This window comes from Nerophis ophidion, linkage group LG12, assembly GCF_033978795.1.
Source record: "Nerophis ophidion isolate RoL-2023_Sa linkage group LG12, RoL_Noph_v1.0, whole genome shotgun sequence".
In the NCBI taxonomy this organism is placed as follows: Eukaryota; Metazoa; Chordata; class Actinopteri; order Syngnathiformes; family Syngnathidae; genus Nerophis; species Nerophis ophidion.
The window spans coordinates 6442464-6468750 of NC_084622.1; the positions used below are offsets into that span (position 1 = coordinate 6442464).

At 39.7% G+C, this 26287-nt stretch overlaps 1 protein-coding gene across 8 annotated transcripts in view; it reads left to right on the forward strand.

The window, feature by feature from the left end:
• LOC133562911 (FERM domain-containing protein 4A-like) overlaps positions 1-26287 on the forward strand; it is a 182992-nt gene that overhangs the window by 59018 nt on the left and 97687 nt on the right. The window contains exon 1 of one of the 8 annotated variants that reach the window (XM_061916743.1): positions 20761-21113. The exons of the other annotated variants lie outside the window; for them this stretch is intronic. The gene's annotated coding sequence lies outside the window, so the exon portion shown is untranslated. Of the gene's footprint in view, positions 1-20760; positions 21114-26287 lie in introns of those variants that run through there. 8 annotated transcript variants of the gene reach the window in all.

Sequence of the window (26287 nt, forward strand, 5' to 3'; positions counted from 1 at the left end):
TGGTTTTTTCATCTTACGTAAAAGGAAAAAAATGTACGACAGAATGACAAACAGAAATACCCATTTTTTTATATATATAGATTTTTTTATTAAAGGTAAGTTGAGCAAATTGGCTATTTCTGGCAATTTATTTAAGTGTGTATCAAACTGGTAGCCCTTCGCATTAATCAGTACCCAAAAAGTAGTTTTTGGTTTCAAAACGGTTGGTGACCCCTGGGCTAGATTATACAAATGAGTTTTAAGGTGAGACTTAAATGCTTCTACTGAGGTAGCATCTCTAACTGTTACCTGGCGGGCATTCCAGAGTACTGGAGCCCGAATAGAAAACGTTCTATAGCCCGCAGACTTTTTTGGGCCTCTGGGAATCATTAATAAGCCGGAGTTCTTTGAACGCAGATTTCTTGCCGGGACATATGGTACAATACAATCGGCAAGATAGGATGAAGCTAGACCGTGTAGTATTTTATGCGTGAGTAGTAAAACCTTAAAGTCACATCTTAAGTACACAGGAAGCCAGTGCAGGTGAGCCAGTACAGGCGTAATGTGATCAAACTTTCTTGTTCTTATCAAAAAGTATCATTTCTTGCCTTCATGTCGGTCATTTTTTCTTAATAATGATCTGGCAGCAGCCAGCGTCATCTCACAAGACCCTCGGGTGCCCTGAATGTCAATCAAGTGACGAAAGTGACGTCTCAGGGAAGATTGATGATCGATCATTTTTAGTTTGTTTTTTTTAATGCATGGCTGGCGATCGACTGACACCCTCGGGATCGACGTAATGGCCACCCTGGTTTTATACCAATGTGTACTTTTTACCTAAATAACATTTTCAGTTCCATAATCTTTAACACTGTCAACATATCAGATGGGGAGTCACAGTCGGATCAGGATCGGAGGCCGAAAATCCTGATTGCGACAGCCCCGCTTCCAAGTCTGCCGGATGAGTCTGAAAGTGCTCATGGCTAACATGTGACGGGTCATTGATCGGATTAATTACAGCACGCTTGGATTGGAGCGCAGCATTCACGTGTTCAACAACCGGCCGTCTTGACAGACTAATTTGATTTTGAAGCGGTAGATTTAATGACCACGGTGTTCTCACCTTCTTTGTTCGAGACTATTCTGATGTCTTTCTGTCTTGCCTCTGGTGAGGGCGGTCGCATTTTTTTCCCGCTCCCTCTTCTCCCAGCTTGCTCCCTTTGTTTTTGTCTTGTCTGAACTTTTTTGAAGCCTCTTTCTTTGATCTGTCCTCAAATCTAAATATCAGACATAGATATGATTATTTGGACTCTCGACGCAATTGACAAAATATTTTTGACGAAGAAAAGAGGTTCGGGGGAGCCTGGCTGCCCTGATGGAACCATTGCTGCGGGGTACGTGAGAGATTCCTGGGACAAATGGAGAATCATGTGCCTCTCATTCCTTTCCATCGATGACGTGGAATGCATCTACCTATTTGAAACCGTGATGGCGGGGCACTTGCTGATTGGGCTGGGCATTGCTCTGGTGTATCGTCAAATTGGTAAGACGATGGCAGCCACTCCAGGAGCCCAAAGGCTGTTTGTCGTAATGGATGGTTTGAGAGTACCCAGCATGGACAAATAGAACAGACAAGTCATTGTTTTGTCAACTCGCGGAAAAACAAACATCCTAATCTAGGATTTGACTTCCTCGAACGGCCTTGACGTTGTGAAAACAGGACCAGGGTGTTCTGGAAACACCCCCGGGGACAACTGAATAATGGATGCTTTTGACCCCCCTTCCTCCTCAACGACACTTGGAGTCGAACTTTTGCAGATCGGCCTCAGTCCATAAAACATTACATCATCACACCCAAGACAATTGGGCATACATGCGCACACTCCCCTCCCTCACCCCACGCCTTCACCACCCTTTTTTTCCCTCGGGGTGATGGTCGGATGGCAGTGCTTCAAAGCAGCAGTCGCCTTCCAGGGCCCCAACTCCCCGCCCCTCTGTTGCGAGTTTGTTGTGATTTAATGCAATGTGTTTATGTGTGCTTTGCACGGAGGTTTTTCCCCACTCCAGACTGGGCCCCCTTTAGGAGCCCAGTCTAGATTGTATTTTTTACTCGTCTTCTTCCCCAGCGGTTTACCTTTTTCCATCTTTTACGGGGCGCCTCGTGGCGACCCATCAGCGTTCCTGTTCTGTAACCCTGTACAGTGTTTGTTTTTCTAATCTTGAACGGGTTTGTGCTGTAAACAAAAATGTTGTTGTACTTGCAATGGCAATAATGACCTACCTATCTACCTAAAAAAAACGTGATCAAATCTGTCTTGCTTGATACTTCTGGCCAGTATTCATCAAAATCCTAAACGTGTCCTAAGAGTCACAACAACAACCCCAGCCGACATCATTTTGGTGGGTGGTTCTCCTCTGTGGAGTCCCAGGTTTAACTTCAGCATTAGAGATGGGGATAAAAGGGCTTATAATGTTTTCGGTTCAGAGGTTAGGGCCTCCAGTGTAGGACGGTAATCCCGGCGGATTATAAAGAGAATCTGGTGGATATCTGAGGAAATCCCACTCAGGGACGTTTCAATCCTGTGTTTGCATGGATATGATATCCACTCTGTGTTTACTGAACACAGATTTCAAGTGTGATACAATGTGGACTTTTGGGGATAATAGCGGTATATGGTATGTATCAGTTCCATCCATCCATTTTCTACCCCTTGTCGCGGGGGGTGCTGGAGCCTATCTCAGCTGCATTCGGGCGGAAGGCGGTGTACACCCTGGACAAGTCGCCACCTCATCGCAGGGCCAAAACAGACAGACAGACAACATTCATACTAACATTCACACACTAGGGCCAATTTAGTGTTACCAATCAACCTATCCCCAGGTGCTTGTTTTTGGCGGTGGGAGGAAGCCGGAGTACCCGGAAGGAACCCACGCAGTCACACAGAATGATCCAGAGCCCGGGATCGAACCCAGGACTACTCAGGACGTTTGCTTTGTGAGGGCACATGCACTAACCCCTGTACCACCCTGCTGCCTGTATCAGTTGTAATTTAGAAAAATATGCGGTGAGCATTCATTTACAAACCCCGTTTCCATATGATTTGGGAAATTGTGTTAGATGTAAATATAAACGGAATACAATGATTTGCAAATAATTTTCAACTCATATTCAATTGAATACACTACAAAGACAAGATATTTGATGTTCAAACTCATAAAATGTTTTTTTTTTTGCAAATAATAATTAATTTTATGGCTGCAAAACGTGCCAAAATAGTTGGAAAAGGACATGTTCACCACTGTATTAAATCACCTTTTCTTTTAACAACACTCAATAAACGTGTCGGAACTGAGGAAACTTAATTGTTGAAGCTTTGAGAGTGGAATTCTTTTCCATTCTTGTTTTATGTAGAGCTTCAGTCGTTCAACAGTCCGGGGTCTCCACTGTCGCATTTTATGCTTCATTATGCGCCACACATTTTCGATGGGAGACAGGTCTGGACCGCAGGCGGATCAGGAAAGTACCCGCACTCTTTTTTTACGAAGCCACGCTGTTGTAACACGTGCTGAATGTGGCATGGCATTGTTTTGCTGAAATAAGCAGGGGCGTCCATCAAAAAGACGGGGTATAGATGGCAGCATATGTTGTTCCAAAACCTGTATGTACCTTTCAGCATTAATGGTGCCTTCACAGATGTCTAAGTTACCCATGCCTTGGGCACTAATGCACCCTCCATACCATCACAGATGCTGGCTTTTGAACTTTTTGTCGATAACCATCTGGATGGTTTGCTTCCCCTTTGGTCGGGATGACACGATGTCGAATATTTCCCCAAAAATTTTGAAATGTGGACTCGTCATACCACAAAACACTTTTCCATTTTGCATCAGTCCACCTTAGATGATCTCGGGCCCAGAGAAGTCGGCGGCGTTTATGGATGTTGTTGATAAATGGATTTGCTTTGCATAGTAGAGCTTTAACTTGCACATACAGATGTAGCGACCAACTGTATTTAGTGACAGTGGTTTTCTGAAGTGTTCCTGAGCCCATGTGGTGATATCCTTTAGAGATTGATGTCGGTTTTTGATACAGTGCCGTCTGAGGGATCCAAAGTCACAGTCATTTAATGTTGGTTTCTGGCCATGCCGCTTACGTGGAGTGATTTCTTCAGATTCACTGAACCTTTTGATATTATGGACCGTAGATGTTGAAATCCCTAAATTTCTTGCAATTGCACTTTGAGAAACGTTGTTTTTAAACTGTTTGACTATTTGCTCACGCAGTTGTGGACAAAGGGGTGTACCTCGCCCCATACTTTCTTGTGAAAGACTGAGCATTTTTTGGGAAGCTGTTTTCATACCCAATCATGTCACCCATCTGTTCCCAATTAGCCTGCACACCTGTGGGATCTTCCAAATAAGTGTGTGATGAGCATTCCTCAACTTTATCAGTATTTATTGCCACCTTTCCCAACTTCTTTGTCACGTGTTGCTGGCATCAAATTCTAAAGGTAATGATTCGTTGCAAAAATTTTTTTTTATCAGTTTGAACGTCAAGTATGTTGTCTTTGTAGGATATTCAACTGAATATGGGTTGAAAAGGATTTGCAAATCATTCTATTCCGTTTATATTTACATCTAACACAATTTCCTAACTCATATGGGAACGGGGTTTGTGATTCCATTTTTCATTTTAAGGGTTTCCATCTGTAGACTCACTTAATCATACAAAAATGAAAGGAAAGAAACAAAACAGAAAAGTCATTGTCTTTATTCATCCATTTTGTTGTGGCTAGGGCTATATAAATAAACATTGATTGATTGATTGATTATCCTTTTTAAAATGAATGAGATGATCACCCTTTACAATAAGGTTCAGGATGTTCATCAATATTTTTCGTCCTTGTACTGTGTCAACACTTTTGAGTGCAAACAGTTTCTTAATCATTTTGGGACATTGTTTGATTTCTTTGATTAACCTATTCCTTATTTTAGCCCTTAGCAAAGAAACATCCATAGATTAGCCGCACCTTTGTATAAACCGCAGGGTTCAAAGCTGGGGGGAAAAAGGTACAGCAGTTTATAGTTCGGAAAATACGGTATTATGTTTAGCAATAGAGGACATCGCAACTTTTGTAGGCAAAGATCCACGCTCGCACTCTCCAGCTTCAAACAGCAGTTCTAATTTAGAAAAAATATTCGGTGATCATTGTTGTAATTCTATTTTTTTCTTCCTCTACCTTTCTCAAGGGTTTCCTTCTGTAGACTCAATTATTCATACAGAAATGAAAGGAAATAAACAAAACAGAAAAGTCATTGATGTCTTTATTCATCTTCTTTGAGATGAATGAGATGTTCTCCCTTTCCAATAAGGTTCAAGATGTTCATCAGGATTTTTCGTCCTTGTACTTTGTAAACACTTTTGAGTGTGAACGGTTTCTTCTCAGTCTATCTGTGTTGGCCCTGTGATGAGGTGGCGACTTGTCCAGGGTGTACGCCGCCTTCCGCCCGAATGCAGCTGAGATAGGCTCCAACGCCCCTCGCCATCCTCGAAGACAATAAATGGTAGAAAATGGATCGATGGATGGAGATGTTCTCCTTTTCTAATAAGGTTCTAGAGGTTTACCAGGATTTTTTGTCCTTGTACTGTGTAAACACTTTTGAGTGTGAAGTTTCTTAATCATTTTGGTGCATTGTTTGATTTCTTTGATTAATCCATTCCATATTTTAGCCATTAGCAAAGAAACATTGGCAGCACGGTGGAAACAGGGGTTAGTGCGTTTGCTTCACAATACGAAGGTCCTGGGTTCAATCTGGCGCTCTGGATCTTTCTATGTGGAGTTTGCATGTTCTCCTCGTGACTGCGTGGGTTCCCTCCAGATACTCCGGCTTCCATTTCCAAAGACATGCACCTGGGGATAGGTTGATTGGCAACACTAAATTGGCCCTAGTGTGTGAATGTTGTCTGTCTTATCTGTTTTAGCCCTGCGATGAGGTGGCGACTTGTCCAGGGTGTACGCCACCTTCCGTCCGAATGCATCTGAGCACCAGCACCCCCGCGACCCCGAACGGGACAAGCGGTAGAAAATGAATGGATGGATGGGCAAAGAAACATCCATAGATTATCCGCACCTTTGTATAAACCGCAGGGGTCAAAGCTGGGGGAAAAGGTATAGTAGCTTATAGTTCGGAAAATACAGTTTTATGTTTAGTATTAGAGGCCATCGCAAATTTTGTTTGGCAAAGAACATTGATTTAATTCTATTTTTTCCTCTCCTATCTTTCTCAAGGGTTTCCATCTGTAGACTCAATTATTCATAGAGAAATGCAATGACAGAGAGTCTGCAGCCCGTTCACATGGAAGCTCAGCTGTAGTTGCTTCAGTTTTGTCCATGCCGAAACATTGCACACAGACATGCTCTTGACAAATAATTCAAAGCACTGTGGGAGGAAAAAAAAAAAGACGACCGCTGTTCTCATGTGTAACGTGATGGATCAGGTGTTTCTATTTATTGAGCAAACCCTTTCCACCTCAAATCCTGGCCGCTGCCTGAAGCGTAATGGCCAAACGGCGGACATTCAATACGTTTACCATGACAGGGTTCCCCTTCGGAGAGCAACGCCACACAACCTTGCCAGAGGGCTCTTCCTATAGATGAGCTGGGTCATTTTTCTTTATGCAAGCTCAAAGGAATTAGGTGTACTGGTACAGAATAAGCCTAATTGTGAGGGGGTTGAGTCCCAACTGAATGCAGGTTGCAGGTATGAGACTTTGGATTAGATTCATGATCGTTCATTTCATCTCGTGTGGACTATTGCAAGTCTCTCTTCACTCTTTTCAAGAAGTCTTTGCCAAAGAGACTGTACATAATGTACATAATGCACAATTCAATTAATGAACGATTTGAAACAGTTCAACATTTTAATGAGTACTAAATGCACATTCATTATGTTTTTGCACAATCTATCTCCATTACAGAAGACATAGAGCTTAAATACAATGATTTGCAAATCCTTTTCAAGTTATATTCAATTGAATAGACTGCAAAGACAAGATATTTAATGTTCAACCTGAGAAACTTAATTATTTTTTGCAAAAAGTCATTAACTTAGATTTTGATGGCAGCAACGCATTTTTACCACTTTGTTACATGGCCTTTTATTTGAACAACACTCAGTAAACGTTTGGGAACTAAGGAGACACATTTAAATCCCCATTCTTGCTTGATGTACAACGAACAGTCTCCCATGTGCTATTTTAGGCTTTATATCGCGCCACACATTTTCAATGGGAGACAGGTCTGGACTACAGGCAGGCCAGTCTAGTACCCACACTCCTTCACTATAAAGCCTCGCTGTTGTAACACGTGGCTTGGCATTGTCTTGGTGAAATAAGCAGGGGCGTCCATTAAAAACGGATAACATATGTTGCTCCAAAACCTGTATGTACCTTTCAGCAATAATGGTGCCTTCACAGATGTGTAAGTTACCCATGCCTTGGGCACTAATGAACCCCCATACCATCACAGAGGCTGGCTTTTCAACTTTGCGCCTTTAACAGTCCGGATGGTTAATTTCTTCTTTGTTCCGAAAGACACAACGTCCACAGTTTCCAACAACAATTTGAAATGTGGATTTGTCAGACCACAGAACACTTTTCCACTTTGCATCAGTCCATCTTTAATGAGCTCGGGCCCAGCTAAGCCAGCAGCGTTTCTGGGTGTTGTTGCCATGAACTTCACCGCACGTCACTGATATATACAATATATATATATATATATATGTATATATATATATATATATATATATATATATATATATATATGTATATATGAGTACTATATATATAATATATATATATATATATATATATATATATATATATATATGAGTACTATATATATATATATATATATATATATATATATATATATATATATATATATATATATATATATATATATATATATATATATATATATAATATGTATATATCAGTGACGTGCGGTGAAGTTCATGGCTGGTGAGGCACTGACTTCATAAGAGTCAGATTTAACTACAGTTTGTCACTACATCTGTAAGTGTAAGTTAAAACTTTGCTATGCAAAGCGAAATACATATATATATATATATATATATATATATATATATATATCAGTGACGTGCGGTGAAGTTCATGGCTGGTGAGGCACTGACTTATATATATATATATATATATATATATATATATATATATATATATATAAATAAAATGCCGCTTACGTGGAGTGAATTCTCCAGATTCTCTGAACCTTTTGATATTATAGACCGTAGATGTTGAAATCCCTAAATTTCTTGCAATTGCACTTTGAGAAACGTTGTTCTTAAACTGTTTGACTATTTGCTCACGCAGTTGTGGACAAAGGGGTGTACCTCGCCCCATCCTTTTTTTGTGAAAGGCTGAGCATTTTTTGGGAAGCTGATTTTATATGCAATCATGGCACCCACCTGTTCCCAATTAGCCTGCACACCTGTGGGATGTTCCAAATAAGTGTTTGATGAGCATTCCTCAACTTTGTCAGTATTTATTGCCACCTTTCGCAACTTCTTTGTCATGTGTTGCTGGCATCAAATTCTGCCCAAGTTTGAACATCAAATATGTTGTCTTTGTAGCGTATTCAACTGAATATGGGTTGAAATTGATTTGCTAATCATTGTATTCTGTTTATATTTACATCTAACACAATTTCCCAAATCATATAGAAACGGGGTTTGTACATTGGTATGCCATTTTTCCTCGGACTCTGTATTTGTGACACTGTTTAGACTTAGGGTCGGGTGGATCATCAAAAAAACTTTTCAGGACAACTTTTGTTTGTATCAACTTCAGTTCATTGTTGCTTCTGATTCACACTTGTCTTCCTAATTAGTCCGGTCTGGCCTTCGGAGACGCCGAAGGACAAACACACAAACATCACCCTTTCACACACAGTGTGTCCATTGAAAAGACAAAACAAGCAAAAAAAAAAAAAAATTGTGAGTGCCTCGTACTACTCTTGTCTCAACTCCCCTTCTGTTCTGTCTCAAAGTACATGTTCGAACGGCACCGGGGCTTGCTTATTATTCAGCATACTTAATGATGAGATGGTTTGGTATTCCAGCCGGTTGCAGTGTAGTGATGAGAGGCTGCTGGAGTTCAGTGTCTCAATGGTAAACAGTGACCTTGAATTTGCAAAACAACACTTCCAAGAAAAATGGAAGGAATGATTGAGATTTCTCAGTCAATTTGTTTGGCGTGAGAGTGCAGGCTTTCCCAGCAGTGTCAGTGAGCAGAGGGGTCACCGGGGTCTGCAGTGATTTCTCACCATGTAAATTATAAATGAAGAGAGAATGTGTAAGCGGTAAAAGATCCTTCCCTTGTGATCGAGGCTCGCACACTTATTGCCATCAACATCATTGCACATTTACCAGCCTCCATCTCATTGATAAAAGTCATATATCACACATGACCTTCATGTATTGTGTTGCCTTTTAATTCAAGGAATGATGTGAGTCATGTCAACAGTCATCCATACCACGTGGACTTAGTCTGTGCTGGATGTATACGGTGGACTTACCAGCAGTTTTACGGCAATATCTTAAATTCTCTTTTACAGTTTCATTAACGTGGGCTTAGTTTGGTATGGTGAGCAAAAGTAAACACAGTAGTTGATTTATACTAAAAACCTAAGCACCCTTCAGTCGGGGGTAGTAACCACATTGATGGCTTTTGGTACAGTATTTTGTAAGTTGTTTCTGCGTGCATTCATTGGCTTTGTTACAGCACATGCTTGTCTGTAGTGTGTAACCCAGTCTGTCCGGCCTATTTGTATCAGTAATGGCAATATTTAGAGCAGGGGTCTCAATTGCGGCCCGCGAGACGTTATTCTGCGGCCCGCACATTTATTTGAAATTTTTATGTTGATGCAGCCCGCAAGTTTTATATGAATGGCGCTTTACAACGTCATAATTGTATACCCTCGATTTATCCGGGAGACTTCCAATTTACAGTGCCCCTCCAGGGGTAATTGTTGTCCCGAAGTTCACCCGAACAATGTGGAGGCATTAACTTTAGCGTCCTCTAAAACCTCTACAAAAAGCGTGCCAGCCAAGCCACATGTTGTATTTGACTTCAGTCAACGCAGTAAGTGACTGCAAGACATAGTTGATCAACAGCCACAAAGGTCACACTGAAGGTGGCCATATAAACAACTTTAACACTGTTACAAATATGTGCCACACTGTGAACCCACACCAAACAAGAATTACAAACACATTTTGGTAGAACATCCACACCGTAACACAACATAAACACAACAGAACAAATACCCAGAATCCAATGCAGCCTTAACTATTCTGGGCTACAATAAACACCCCTGCCCCTCTTAACCCCGCCCCCTATTGTAGCCCGGAAGAGTTAGGGCTGCATTGGATTCTGGGTATTTGTTATGTTGTGTTTATGTTGTGTTACGGTGCGGATGTTCTCCCAAAATGTGTTTGTCAATCTTGTTTGGTGTGGGTTCACAGTGTGGCACATATTTGTAACAGTGATAAAGTTGTTTGTTTTGCCACCTTCAGTATGACCTGTATGGCCTTTGATCAAGTATGTCCTGCAGTCACTTCCGTTAGTCTGCAGAAGCCTCTTACAATATTTGGCTGTGCCGGTACACTGTTTTTATGATGTAAAAGCGGACGAAACGGCAGGTTGTAGAGGACGTAAAAGGCAGTGCCATCACGGCACGCCCTTAATATTGTTGTCCCGGTAAAAACCGGGAGGATATTAGCCCCGGGAGATTGTCAGGAGGGGCGCTGATAAGCACTGATATTCGGGTGTTTTCCGGAAAGATCGCGAGAATTGGCAAGTATGATGCTCGGGGGGTAAAAGCCATTCAAAGAAGGTGAATTCATTAAAAAGTGCATGTTAGATTTTAATTAAGAAAGCTTTTCTTGCGGCCCAGCTTCACCCAGTTTTTGCATCCAGTGGCCCCCAGGTAAATTGAATTTGAGACCCCTGATTTAGAGGAATATGATGTATTTAATGTTGCTGTTTTTAGAATCCAATTTGATATAAATCGGGACGATACAGTTCAACGTAGTTCCAAAACAACAATGCAATCGATGTGCTGCGTAGAGTGTAAAAAGCTATTGCTAATTTCCAATCGTGTCCCTTAGCTGGGTTTTAAAAACAAATAGCATACTCGAGAGTTTATCAATAGCTTAAGACGATTGAGTTTATTTTTTGCTACTCTTTTTATGTGCTTTTCCAATTTAAGTGGTGGGTAAAGGACAGTGTTTGCCATTTTACGGATTCGGCCCTCCACCGTTCTTAAGTAAAGGAAATATATATTTTTTAAATGTATTTACTACAGGTGTAATGGTACACAAAAATTTCGTTTCGGTACGTACCTCGGTTTAGAGGTCACGGGTCGGTTCATTTTCGGTACAGTAAGAAAACAACAAAATATAAATTTTTGGGTTATTTATTTATCAAATTTGTAAACAATGGCTTTATCCTTTTAACATTAGGAACACTATAATAATTCTGCCAATGTTAATCCACATTAAACTCTCTCAACTTGTTGGTCAGATTAAATAAAATTACAAAACTTTTCTTCTCCATATAAAAAGTGCAACATTAAACAGTTTCAAGTCAATTCATCATGCTTAATTTATTACAGCATTTGGGAAGCCTGTAGTTAGTTGATTTGTATTATGTAAGTGTGATATTTTTGTCAAAATGTGATAGCTGGGATCTTTCCATTCAAAACTAGGCTGCTACATTACTAATGATCAATGTAACTATTGCTGAAAAAATAGTACAATAGCAATAGGAGAGACTATTCATCCCTGAACACCATGGAGTTCAAGTAAAATAACAGACAGACAGGGCTTTGCTGCCCCTAACACACACACCGACACACACACATACATGCACGCACACACACACTCAGCAAAATGAACTAACGTTACGCTAAAACCTAATTAGCCTTCACCTCAAGCCAGGAATACATATAAATACATACATATATATTTACATATGTTTATATTTATACATATATATATATATATATATATATTTATATACATATATATATATATATCCACATATATATATACATATGTTTATATTTATACATGTGTGTGTATACATATATATATATATATATATATATATTTACATATGTTTATATTTATACATGTGTGTGTATATATATATATATATATATATATATATATATATATATATTTACATATGTTTATATTTATATATATATGTGTGTGTGTGTATATATATATATATATATATATATATATATATACATATATATATATATATATATATATATATATATATATATATATATATATATACACATATAAATATCAAATCTGATAAGGCAAACCTGTGAAGTGAAAACCATTTCAAGTGGACTACCTCTTAAGCTCATCGAGAGAATGCCAGGAGTGTGCAAAGCAGTTATCAGCGCAGAGGGTGGCTATTTTGAAAAAACTAGAATATAAAACATATTTTCAGTTAGTTTTAGTTCACCTTTTTTTGTTAAGTACATAACTCCACATGTGTTCATTCATAGTTTTGATGCTTTCAGTGACAATCTACAATGTAAATAGTCATGAAAATAAAGGAAACCCATTGAACGACAATCAGTTCTTACACAAGGCAATTCTTTAAATGGTAAAGGTTGCCGACCCCTCATATACGTGTGTGTGTGTGTGTAAGTGAAATAAACCCAGCATTTGTGTATCACACAGAACCTCCTGTAGGAACACCACTAACCATTCTAATGTGTTGCGTGTCACGGCCATAAGTCCCAATGCTTCATCCTTGAAAGCTGCTACTGTATGTCGTGCTTACACTTCATGCAATTATAGGCAAAAGTTTTGAGTTTTGAAAAAAAAAAAAAAAGCGGGAATGAATCATTTGAGCAAAACGAGAACAAAGAAGATTGGGGTCCAAAAATATCTCCCATTCGTTTGAAGTGGCACAGTGTGTTTCTGATTTGAAGGGGGAAAAAAGCCCTAACTGGAACCACATTTCAGCCTCAAAAGTCAGTGACGAGGGTGGAGCTCGCAGTCACACAAAAAAACACGCACTTGAACAAACAAAACACATCAGTCCTTCTTGCGAGACATTCCTGGCTGCCTTCCCGTGACCCTCCCTGTTTAGTTTCACTATGGCGCTTGCATGGAGGAGAGGATGGCTCTTGGCCCCACTCTTATTTCCTCATCAGGGTCCTGGATAATATTAAAAAAGGGACGCTGAACGAACCAGCTGCTTATCCATCTGTTGACATGAGACACGAAGAGTTAGGACCATGCTTTGCTCTCAAAGAGCTTGTTTGTTTAGTCTCCATCAACATGGCGGTGGCGGGGTGACACAGACATGAAAACAGAGTGGGATTACTCAGTGTGTGTGTGCGGGAGAGATTCTCCATCTTGCTTCAATTAGCATCCAGGCATGTTTATATCAAATTGCACCCAACGTAGATGACCTTTTGGAGAATACACCACCACCCCCGCACACCCTTCTTTTGGCATGTCCGCCCTCCTGAAGAGAAACGCACGCCATCGGGGCCACACCTCAGCACGTAACAAGGCCCAGATTGGTCACACCTCGTCAAGTGTTTCCACATATTGTGCTTTTTGCTCAAACACCCATTGGAGGTGAGGAAAATACGGGTTTCCTTCTTTGCCCTCTTACCTTTTTTCAAGAACCTAAATGTGTACTTTTTTTAAATTAATTTTTGTCCTAAAAATATATTAAATCTGTAATTTATTTCAAAATATTTATGTTTTCTTACACAATAAATTAACTATGAATAACCCCCCATGAAGTGAAACAAAAATGGAGCATACATCCCAATCCAAGTGAATGAGCGCCTAAAAACTGTGTTTTCACAGTGTTCCTGAACGCACCACACTTCTACTTAGCCAAGGGTCACATGGCACTATAGGCTGTCTTCTATAGTTTTATAAAGTCTTGATTAGGGAAGTTCAGATCATGTTTTTTTTTTTTTTTTTTGCTGCCGTTTGCGATAAAGTTCATCCATTGCTTTTTATAATTTTATTGCATTATTAATATTTAAATTTTTACATTTGTTTTGGCGTATTTTTGGTGCTGTATGTATATATATATATATATATATATATATATATATATATATATATATATATATGCCATCCCTCCATTTGCTACCGCTTATTCCCTCTTTGAGGTCGCGGGGGGGCGCTGGTGCCTATCTCAGCTACAATCGGGCGAAAGGCGGTGTACACCCTGGACAAGTCGCCACCTCATCGCAGGGCCAACACAGATAGACAGACAACATTCACACTCACATCCACACACTAGGACCAATTTAGTGTTGCCAATCAACCTATCCCCAGGTGCATGTCTTTAGAAGTCGGAGGAAGCCGGAGTACCCGGAGGGAACCCACGCATTCACGGGGAGGACATGCAAACTCCACACAGAAAGATCCTGAGCCCGGGATTGAACCCCAGACTACTCAGGACCTTCGGATTGTATATATATATATATATGTATATATATATATATATATGTATGTATATATATATTTATATATATATATATTTCTCCTGATGATTTAGGGAACCCTTCATGAAACAGTTCTGTAGAGATGAAATAGTCTTGTGATTTTTTTTCCCACACATACATATTGCGCTCTACCACGGTATCGAGCACTATCCTCTGGATAATCTAATTAAGACATATACTAATATATATATATATATATATGTATATATATATATATGTATATATATATATATATATATATATATAATATATGCATACGTCAGCAGCTAAATATATGTATACATATATATGTATATATATATGTATATATATATATACATATGTATGTATACATATATTTAGCTGCTGACGTATGCATATATATATTTACACACATATATATATATGACGTATGCATGTATATATATATATACAGTATATATGTATATATATATACATTTTATATATAAATATGCTGCTAACGTATGCATATATATGTATATATATATATATTTACCTGCTGAAGTATGCATATATATATATACAGTATATATACACACATGTATGTATGTATATATATATGTATATATGTATGTATATATGTATGTATATATATTCACATATATATATGTATGTATATATATATGTATATATGTGTATGTATGTATATATATGTGTATATATGTGTATGTATATGTGTATGTATATATGTATATATATATGTATATATATGTATATATATATATGTGTGTATATGTATGTATATACATATATATGTATATATATATATGTATGTATGTATATGTATATATATATGTATATGTATATATATGTATATATATGTATGTATATGTATATATATATATATATATATATATGTATATATATGTGTATATATATATATATATATATATATATATATATATATATATATATATATGTAAGTATATACACGTCAGCAGCTAAATTAGGAGACTTTGTTTGCTTACTTACTACTTAAAGACAAGTTGTCTTGTATGTTCACTGATTCTGTCCCATCCATTATTGTCAATCTTACCCCATTTCCCCTCCGCCTGCATTCCATCCCGTTCTGCTCGGTCCTCTCTTGTATTGGTCAAACAACAGAGACCTTGTAATAGCAAACTGAGGAAACAACCAATAAAGGCAGATATGTACTCGACTACGGGAAAGAAGAAGAAAAAAAAAGAGGAACGGGTGTTTGTATTAAAGCCAGAGAAAGAGTCATCTGGACATGTTTAACTTGGACAGGCTAGTTTCCGGTGTCTGGGAGAGGCCAAAAATATCCAGAAAGACAAAAATCCGGTAAGAGTGTGGTTATTACTCATGTGACGCTCTAGAATTCAGCAGAAGTTGAGTGTTGTAAAACCTTGCAGAACATGTCGTAGAAGTCTTCTAACAAACCGAACTAAAAAGACACAGCTTCTCTTTAAGTGGCCATGCTTATTATTATTATGATGATTATTATTATTATTACAGAGTAGACCTATATCGATTTTATCAATAAACTCCAGTTTTTTGTTGCAGACAATTAAAAAAAAAATCTCCTTGTTCCATCATACCTTTTGTCCCCAGGATGAGCGAGACCGTTGTTCCTGAGAAAAGTGTTGTCAGTAGTTTGGTTTTACGGCAAGAGACGTAGAACAAATGACTGCACGCTGCAAAGTTTGTTTAAAAAAGCACAACAAACTTATTCCAGCATCTGAAAAGAATATTATTGTGTGAATGCTCCAAAACATTCAACTTGTTATTCAACTTCTTCTTCTTCTACCGATTTTTGGCGTTCTACCTTCCACATTTTTCATCCGATTCAAACCCTTCCAACTTTAAACTGTTTAGCCTAATCAGGAATTGCAGACTTTCCCTTGACAAATTCCAAAAATTCCCAGAATTCCAGATTTTCCGGGACATTTTTCCCATTCAAAATTAAATGGCCATTTTTCAAGCTTCCATTATTTCAACATTTTTCAACCTATTCCAACCATTCCACCTTCAACACATTCCACTATGCAGAAAATTCAAACAACATTTTTTCCAAGTTCAAAAAATTGCATTCTGTTTGCCTGCAAGCATACTGTCATTAAAATGCTAACTTGTTTTTTTTCTCTAGACAGCAATACACCATACAGTCATATAACTTGATATGTGACACATGCTAACCGCTGGCATGCTAATGTTAGCCTGCTAGCAGGCTAACATTAGCCTGTTAGCAGGCTAACATTAGCATGGTAAGTTTTTGAGCTAAATTTGAAACTGTTTACATAACCAAGTTGTTATGATTTCAACTTGGTACGTGACACTTGTTAACTGTAAACATGCTCACGTTCGCATGCTAACGTTACAGTGCTAACTTTTTTGAGCTAATTTTAAACATTTTTTTCTGTAATTCCCAAGCCATACACCTCACGGCTATATAACTTAGTATGTGAAACATGCAAACTCTTAGCATGTTTACGTAAGCATGCTATCTTTTTTAGCAAATTTTGCAAGTCATATAACTTGGTATGTGACACTTGTTAACTGTTAGCATGCTAATGTTAGCATGGTAACATTTTTGATAACTTTGCGTTCATTTTCTCTACACGGCAATACACCTTACAGTTATATAACTTGGTATGTGACACATGTTACTGGTATTTTATCGTTAGCCTGGTAGCATGCTAACATTAGCATGATAGCTTTTTGAGCTAAATTTGCAACTGTTTACTCCAGAGTCATATAACTTGGTACATGACACTTGTTAACTACTAGTATGCAAACGGTAGCATGTTAGCAAGCTAATATTAGCATGCTAACTTTTTATGCAGATTTTTTTCTGTACTTCCGCAGTCATACACTGTGTTACTTGATATGTGACACCTGCTAATTGTTACCATAGCATCGTTATCACATATGCTAAGAGTTAGCATTTTAATGTGCCCATGATAATGTTTTAGGCTAGTTATGTAGCTCCTTTTGTACAGTTACACCTAAAACTCACGGATTCTGACACTTGGCAATTCCGGCAACCCCAGGGCACAGATAGCAGGCCCATCAAAATTTCCGTGGTAATTTTCTAGTTCACTGTTGCAAGGAAGCCATAACTGCAATGTGGCCCTCAATGAAAATGAGTTGGATATTTTCACACAAAAAAACCCCCGAAATGATTAATCTCAGAGCTCCAGGCTACATGTTAAGACGTAGTAAAGCCTGTTTTTTTTTTGTGGTGGTGTGGGGGAGGGCGTCCTCCGTAAAGTGGTGGCATCACACAGGAAGGGCTCTTTTAGCAAGGTTGTATCGTGTTCATGACGAAGGACAATTTTTGTTGTGTTATGTCGTAAAAGCTACAACCTTTAAATGCGACCGTTATTTTAAAAGTGGAGCAAACAAGTGAGATTGACCAACATTTTTTTTAATGTTTGGCTGTTATATGGACAGGCTCTATTCTTATAACATCACTAAAAACTCTCTTTTGGTTCTTTGTTATGATTCCAACATTTGAATGCGTGTACATTATAGTTGAAAGCGCCCTGAATACAGTATGGTCATGCTGTCTATTTTTGGTTGAGATCAGGTTGCCAGTGTGAGAGGCAAGCGCGCTAACTACCGAGGTCAGAAATCAAGACTCCACATCCGCGGGAGCTATTTTTGCGCTTGCCTTGTCTGAATATAAACAACGTATTGGGAAAATATGCACTCTTTCCGCTGCCTTCAAACACGGTGGATTAAGAGGCAAAACAGACGTTATTGCTGGAAATGTTTAAAACGCATGGGATGAATGCAGTTTACGCTACAGTAACTTTATCGTATATAAACGTTCAACAATACAGTGCATATGGCTGATTTAGCACAGAAAAAAGCAATTAATAACTCCTAAATCTGAGCTTGGTAAATATTTCAACTCGGGGGCCACATTGAGAGAAAAAATGTGTCTGGGGGGGCAAATGTGTTTGTGTGTTTACATTTTATATACAAAACCCGTTTCCATTTGAGTTGGGCAATTGTGTTAGAGGTAAATAAAAACAGAATACAATGATTTGCAAATCCTTTTCAACCCATATTCAATTGAATGCACTACAAAGACAAGATAGTTGATGTTCAAACTCATAAACTGAATTTTTTTTTGCAAATAATAATTAACTTAGAATTTACAACGGGTGACGTCACGCGCACATACTTCCGGTAAAGGCAGGGCTTTTCTGTTAGCGACCAAAAGTTGCAAACTTTATCGTGGATGTTCTCTACTAAATCCTTTCAGCAAAAATATGGCAATATCGCAAAATGATCAAGTATGACTCATAGAATGGACCTGCTATCCCCGTTTAAATAAGAAAATCGCATTTCAGTACGCCTTTAAAGGCCCCGAATCATTCAGACAAGGGCCAACCTAAGCAAGGAGATTTGTTCCATCCATCCATCCATTTCCTACCGCTTATCCCTTTTGGGGTTTGGTATAAAAATGAGAAGCCACAGTCTATATAATTGTCCAAATTCATTGGCAGTGTGCACTCTGTTAGTTGAATGAAAGGCGTACTGAAAGCCACTACTACCGACCACTCAGTCTGATAGTTTATATATCAATGATGAAATATTAACATTGCAACACATGCCAATACGGCCGGTATAGTTTACTAAATTGCAATTTAAAATTTCCCGCGGAGTTTCTTGTTGAAAACGTCGCGGAATGATGACGCATGCGCGTGACATCAAGGAGTGTAAGGGAATATTAGCGCTGCACGACTCGCGGCTAAAAGTCGTCTGCTTTAACCGCATAATTACACAATATTTTGGACATCTTTGTTGCTGAATCTTTTGCAATTTCTTCAATTAATAATGGAGAAGTCAAAGTAAAAAGATGGAGTTGGGAAGCTTTAGCCTTTAGCCACACAAACACACGGTGATTCCTTGTTTAAAATTCCCGGAGGTGAAGCTTTACTATGGATCAGAGCGGTCATGGATCCCGACCAAATGTCAACCAGCAGTTTTCGGTGAAAAAATTGTGGTAAAAAGTCACCTCTTACCGGAGATCAGCTGAGCTTGCGCCGTCCATACAGCTGCCGTCGACTTCCCTCAGACACTGGCCTCAAGACACCCGTGGACACACCCCTCCGACTATCAGGTACTATTAAACTCACTAAAACACTAGCAACACAATAGAAAGATAAGGGATTTCCCGGAATTATCCTAGTAAAACATCTGAATCCGTCCCAATGCAATTGCATTTTTTTTTTTTTACTTTTTTTTTTTTTAACTCTTTTTTCCTAGTCCGTCGCTATCAATATCTTCCAACACAAATCTTTTATCCTCGCTCAAATTAATGGGGAAATTGTTGTTTTCTCGGGCTGAATAGCTCTTTTTGTTGGAGGCTCCCATTAAAAACTATGTGAGGATGTGAGGAGCCCTCAACGGGTGACGTCATCTTCTGCGACTTCCGGTAAAGGCACGGCTTTTCTGTTAGCGACCAAAAGTTGCAAACTTTATCGTGGATGTTCTCTACTAAATCCTTTCAGCAAAAATATGGCAATATCGCGAAATGATCAAGTATGACACATAGAATGGACCTGCTATCCCCGTTTAAATAAGAAATTCTAATTTCAGTAGGCCTTTAAGGTTTTTTTCCATCATTTATTCTCCACAAAAAAACCTTCCGCAAAAGGAAAAAAAATGTACAACGTAATGACAGACAGAAATACCCATTTTTTAAAAATATATAGATTTATTTATTAAAGGTATATTGAGCAAATTGGCTATTTCTGGCAATTTATTTAAGTGTGTATCCATCAAACTGGTAGCCCTTCGCATTAATCAGTACCCAAGAAGTAGCTCTTGGTTTCAAAAAGGTTGATGACCCCTGGTCTAGATATTTGTGCAAATTCATTAGCAGTGTGCACTCTGTTACTTGAATGAATGCATCCATGTTTTGACTGTAGACACATACACAGATGTCAGGACCACGCCAGCAGACACAGTCAGAGGGGGGGGGGGGGGAGCCGCGTCTCACATGGCCGTTGCAAAACATGTATTTTCCTCTCTGCCCACATATTTCCCTCAATAATACCAGTCTCTAACACGAGTAAGCTCCACAGCGAACACTCAATTGAATGTTCAATTGATATCCGGTCCGACTGTCTTTTTTTTCATATGTTCGCCCCCCCTGCGCGGTGCTGGCACTTGGTACAGTCCGCGGCTCAGTTCTCACAGTTTCGGCGGGCGGCTGGAAGGAGGAGGAAGAGGAGTGAGTGGGCGGGGGGGCAGCGGGACTTCATCGCCCGGCGAGGAGGGCTTTTTAGCCAGCCTTCAGGAGGAGAAGGAGGGATGAGCGGGCACGATAGACGCCGAAAACGCCACTAGTTAGCCGGCTTGAATCCATACGGAAGAACTGCTGGTCACTGCCAACATGGATGCTGACGCGCCCCCGCCTCCTCCCCCAGGCCGGCCGGGAAATTGGCTCCTATTTGCTGGTTCTATGTCTGCTGCACGACCGCTCCTCGTTGCGTTCTGGGATTAATAGTTTTGGTATTTATTTTCCTGCCAACCCTCGGAGACAGTTTCTGCGACGCGTTTAAGGTAACGAGAAGAAAATACTGGCTGAGCATCACTGTCAGATGACTCTGCTTCTCTGCTTGGTGGCTGATACCAACACACAGTCATGTCTTGTTAAAGGGGAACATTATTACATTTTCAGAAGGGTTAAAACCAATAAAAATCAGTTCCCAGTGGCTTATTTTATTTTTTTTGAATTTTTTTTCTAAATTTCACCCATCCCGGAAAATCCATAAAAAAAGCTTTAAAATGCCTGATTTTCGCTATCTGTGAAGCCATCGTCCATTTTCCTGTGACGTCATCCAGTGATGCCAATACGGATAGTACAGCAAGATATAGCGACATTAGCTCGGATTCCGACTCGGATTTCAGCGGTTTAAGCGATTCAACAGATTACGCATGTATTGAAACGGATGGTTGGAGTATGGGGGCAGATAGTGAAAACGAAATTGAAGAAGAAACTGAAGCTATTGAGCGAATAGCTATTGATGCTATTCGGCCATGTTTGCTTTAGCATCGCCGGTAAAATGTGCAGACCATTAATCGGAAGTTTCGCATCTTGTGACACTGGATCAACTTAAATCCATCGATTGGTAAGTGTTTGTTTGGCATTAAATGTGGGTGGAGGGAAACGCTGGATGTAAATATAGTTTCAAATGTACATACAGCTAGTCTAAATAGCATATTAGCATCGATTAGCTGGCAGTCATGCCGCGACCAAATATGTCTGATTATCACATAAATCAACAACATCAAAAAAACTCACCTTTGTGATTTAGTTGACTTTATTGTTGGAAATGCATCTGCTGGTTATCCATACATCTCTGTGCCATGTCTGCCTTAGCACCGCCAGTAAAATTTGCAGACACTCCGGCACATTCAATGGGGGTCTGGCAGCAGATTTCTTTGACTTTATCATTGGAAATGCATCTGCTTTGAGTGTCGCAGGATATCCACACAATCTTGCCATCTCTGTAGTAGCATAGCTGTCGTCGGTAAAGTGTGCGGACCAAACGACTGACCATTTCGTCGGCTTTCCCCACACCCTCGTATTTCGAACAAATTTCGTCCAATTTCTTGCCACTTTCGCATCTTTGGGCCGGTGGTGCAACTTGAATCCCTCCCTGTTAGTGTTGTACACCCTCCGACAACACACCGACGAGACATGATGTCTCCCGGGTTCCAGAAAATAGTCGGAAAATAACAGAGCTGAGACGCGGTGTTTGTAATGTGTTTGAGAAAATGGCGGCTTTATTACCTAGGTGACGTCACGTTCTGACGTCATTGCTCCGAGAGCAATAAATAGAAAGGTGTTTAATTCCCCTAAATTCACCCATTTAGAGGTCGGAAATCGGTTAAAAAAACATATGATCTTTTTTTCTGCAACATCAAGGTATATATTGACGCTTACATAGGTCTGGTGATAATGTTCCCCTTTAATATAGTTGGCTTCTCTTTCTTACCCTCCATATATCTGCTTTCTTTTGTATTTCAAGTTATCATATATGCACGGGGGACTTCACGGTGGCAGAGTGGTTAGTGCGTCTGCCTCACAACACGAAGGTCCTGAGTAGTCGGGGTTCAATCCCGGGCTCTGGATTTTTCTATGTGGAGTTTGCATGTTCTCCCCGTGACTGCGTGGGTACTCCGGCTTCCTCCCACCTCCAAAGACATGCACCTGGGGATAGGTTGATTGGCAACACTAAATTGGCCCTAGTGTGTGAATGTGAGTGTGAATGTTGTCTGTCTATCTGTGTTGGCCCTGCGATGAGGTGGCGACTTGTCCAGGGTTTACCCCTGCCCGATTGTAGCTGAGATAGGCACCAGAGCCCCCCTCAACCCCAAAGGGAATAAGCGTTAGAAAATTGATTGATGGATGGCATTACATATATGTATTGTTGCATTTGAACATTTGCAATGTTGATAATAGAGGTAATTATTGTTATTATTAATTATAAATAGTGCTATTTCTGTTGTCCTATTAACTCCATGCACTCCAAGGTTCCTGATTGTATCCTATTGGGTAGAGTTTTTCCTTGCCCCGTTGGATGTCGTTGTGGCTTGTGCAGCCCTTTGAGACACTTGTGATTTAGGGCTATATACATAAACTCTGATTTATTGATTGATTTCTATTGGTATTTGTATTGCTCCATTTGTAGTGTAATAATGTTTATTGTTCATCTATTATATTGGATCTACTATGGACTGGACTCTGACTGTTATGTTGGATTCACTATGGACTGGACTTTCACAATATCATGTTAGACCCGCTCGACATCCATTGCTTTCGGTCTCCCCTATAGAAGGGGCGGGGGGTTTGCCCACATATGCGGTCCTCTCCAAGGTTTATCATAGTCATTGTCATTGACGTCCCACTGGGGTGAGTTTTTCCTTGCCCTTGTGTGGGCTCTGTACCGCGGATGTCGTTGTGGCATGTGCAGCCCTTTGAGACACTTGTGATTTAGGGCTATATAAATAAAAATTGATTGATTGTCATTTCTGTATTATTTTATTTCACTAACTGCTTCTTTGTTATGACTTTTACCATCATATCTGTACATATCCTATTTGGTGATGTTGTTCTATGGTTGTTGTTGTTTTTGTCTTTCTATCTCATCCTCCTCTTGTCCCCACAATTTCCCCATCTAGCTTCCTTTTTTTCCCCTCTTCCTATCCCCTCCGGCTGCACCAAATAATAATATAAATCCATTTAATAAAGTCAAATACAAATAAGGCAACTAGAGAAGTATCCCACACTTCTCTTTCGTAAAGTAAATTTGTAAAGCCGATACGGGCATCTACATCAACAATATGATTTGCATGAGAAGCTGGACAGGACAAAAAGAAATAAAAATAATTGACCATATTTATAGACTTTATTGTATTTGGCTTCATCAACTCCGTAGTGCTCATCCAATCCCACAAAGTTAATTTTAGTCTTTGTCCCGGCCTAAAAAGCCTCCAAGGCGGTGATTTGTTGCATTTGCACTGTCCCCATACAGGGTGTATTTTTACTTGTGTCAACGTCAGCAGTTTGAAGCTTATTGCGAGCGATGTTTACTCATTTTTTTTCCTGTGTGCTTGTGTCACCCAGAGCCCACAACTGTTGCTTGGTGCGACATCTGTGTTATTGTCATAATCGCACTCCAATGTGCTTCTCGTCATTGATTGCGCAAATTAAAAAAAAAGACTGTATACGGTATAAACACTGAATGTGAGTCCCAAGGTGGATTGCCACTGGCGGGCAGTAGACAAAAACAACAGAAAGTCAACGTTGGGAAAGAAAGTGTGTGTTGTTCATTGTGTGTGCACAGGTGCACCCAATCCAAACGCTCAAACCACTGGAGATCAGTGGGTGGGAGGGTCAACCCAGGCCGTTAAAGTGGATAGTAGCCACATACACACAAGTGTTGGAAGCACAACATTGTGACTGCTAAACTCTCAGATCAGTGCAAGTTGGTGCTGGGTAATGTTTGTTTTTTGCTCACCCACTATGGCCACTCCTTGTCCAACGGGCTACTTCCTCGCATGGTAAACGTTTCGCTGCTGGTTATTTTTGGAACATCTTCACCCGATGTCTTCACCCTGTGCTCCAGACCCACAGATGCACGGTAAGACGACTAGGTTAAAACCAGCGGGTGTTTGTGTTCCTCAGGGCCCAAGCTTCCTGTTCAGTAGTGAAGGAAATATGTGCAGGAAAACGTGAAGTGGGCCTCTTTTTGCTCCGCCAGAATTCATTCCAAACTGACTGATTGATTGAAACTTTTATTAGTACAACGCCTGTTTCCATATGAGTTGGGTATTTGTGTTAGATGTAAATACAAACGGAATACAACGATTTGCAAATTATTTTCAACTCATATTCAATTGAATGCACTACAAAGACACGATATTTGATTTTCAAACTCATAAACTTTTTTATTTTGCAAATAATGAATAACTTAGAATTTCATGGCTACAACACGTGCCAAAGTAGTTTGGAAAGGGCATGTTCACCACTGTGTTACAACACCTTTTCTTCTAACAACACTCAATAAACGCTTGGGATCTGAGGAAACTAATTGTTGAAGTTTTGAAAGTGGAATTATTTCCCATTCTTGTTTTATGTAGAGCTTCAGTTGTTCAACAGTCCGGGGTCTCCGCTGACGTATTTTATGCTTCATAATGCGCCACACATTTTCTATGGGAGACAGGTCTGGACTGCAGGCGGGTCAGGAAAGTACCCGCACTCTTTTTTAACGAAGCCACGCTGTTGTAACACGTGCTGAATGTGGTTGGCATTGTCTTGCTGAAATAAGCAGGGGCGTCCATGAAAAAGACGGTGATTAGAAGGCAGCATATGTTGTTCCAAAACCTGCATGTACCTTTCAGCATTAATGGTGCCTTCACAGATGTGTAAGTTACCCATCCTTGGGCACTAATGCACACCCATACCATCACAGATGCTGGCTTTTGAACGTTGCGTCGATAACAGTCTGGATGGTTCGCTTCCCCTTTGGTCCTGATGATATGATGTCGAATATTTCCAAAAACAATTTGAAATGTGGGCTTGTCATACCACAGAACACTTTTCCATTTGGCATCAGTACATCTTAGATGATCTCAGGCCAAGAGAAGCCGGCGGCATTTCTGGATGTTGTTGATAAATGGCTTTCGCTTTGCATAGTAGAGCTTTAACTTGCACTTACAGATGTAGCGACAAACTGTATTTAGTGACAGTGGTTTTCTGAAGTGTTCCTGAGCCCATGTGGTGATATCCTTTAGAAATTGATGTCGGTTTTTGATACAGTGCCGTCTGAGGGATTGAAGGTCACGGTCATTCAATGTTGGTTTCCGGCCATGCCGCTTACGTGAAGTGATTTCTCCAGATTCTCTGAACCTTTTGATGATATTAAATGTTGAAATGTTGAAATCCATAAATTTCTTGCAATTGCACTTTGAGAAACGTAGTTCTTAAACTATTTGACTATTTGCTCACGCATTTGTGGACAAAGGGGTGTACCTCGCCCCATCCTTTCTTGTGAAAGACTGAGCATTTTTTGGGAAGCTGTTTTTATACCCAATCATGGCACCCACCTGTTCCCAATTAGCCTGCACTCCTGTGGGATGTTCCAAATAAGTGTGTGATGAGCATTCCTCAACTTTATTAGTATTTATTGCCACCTTTCCCAACTTCTTTGTCACGTGTTGCTGGCATC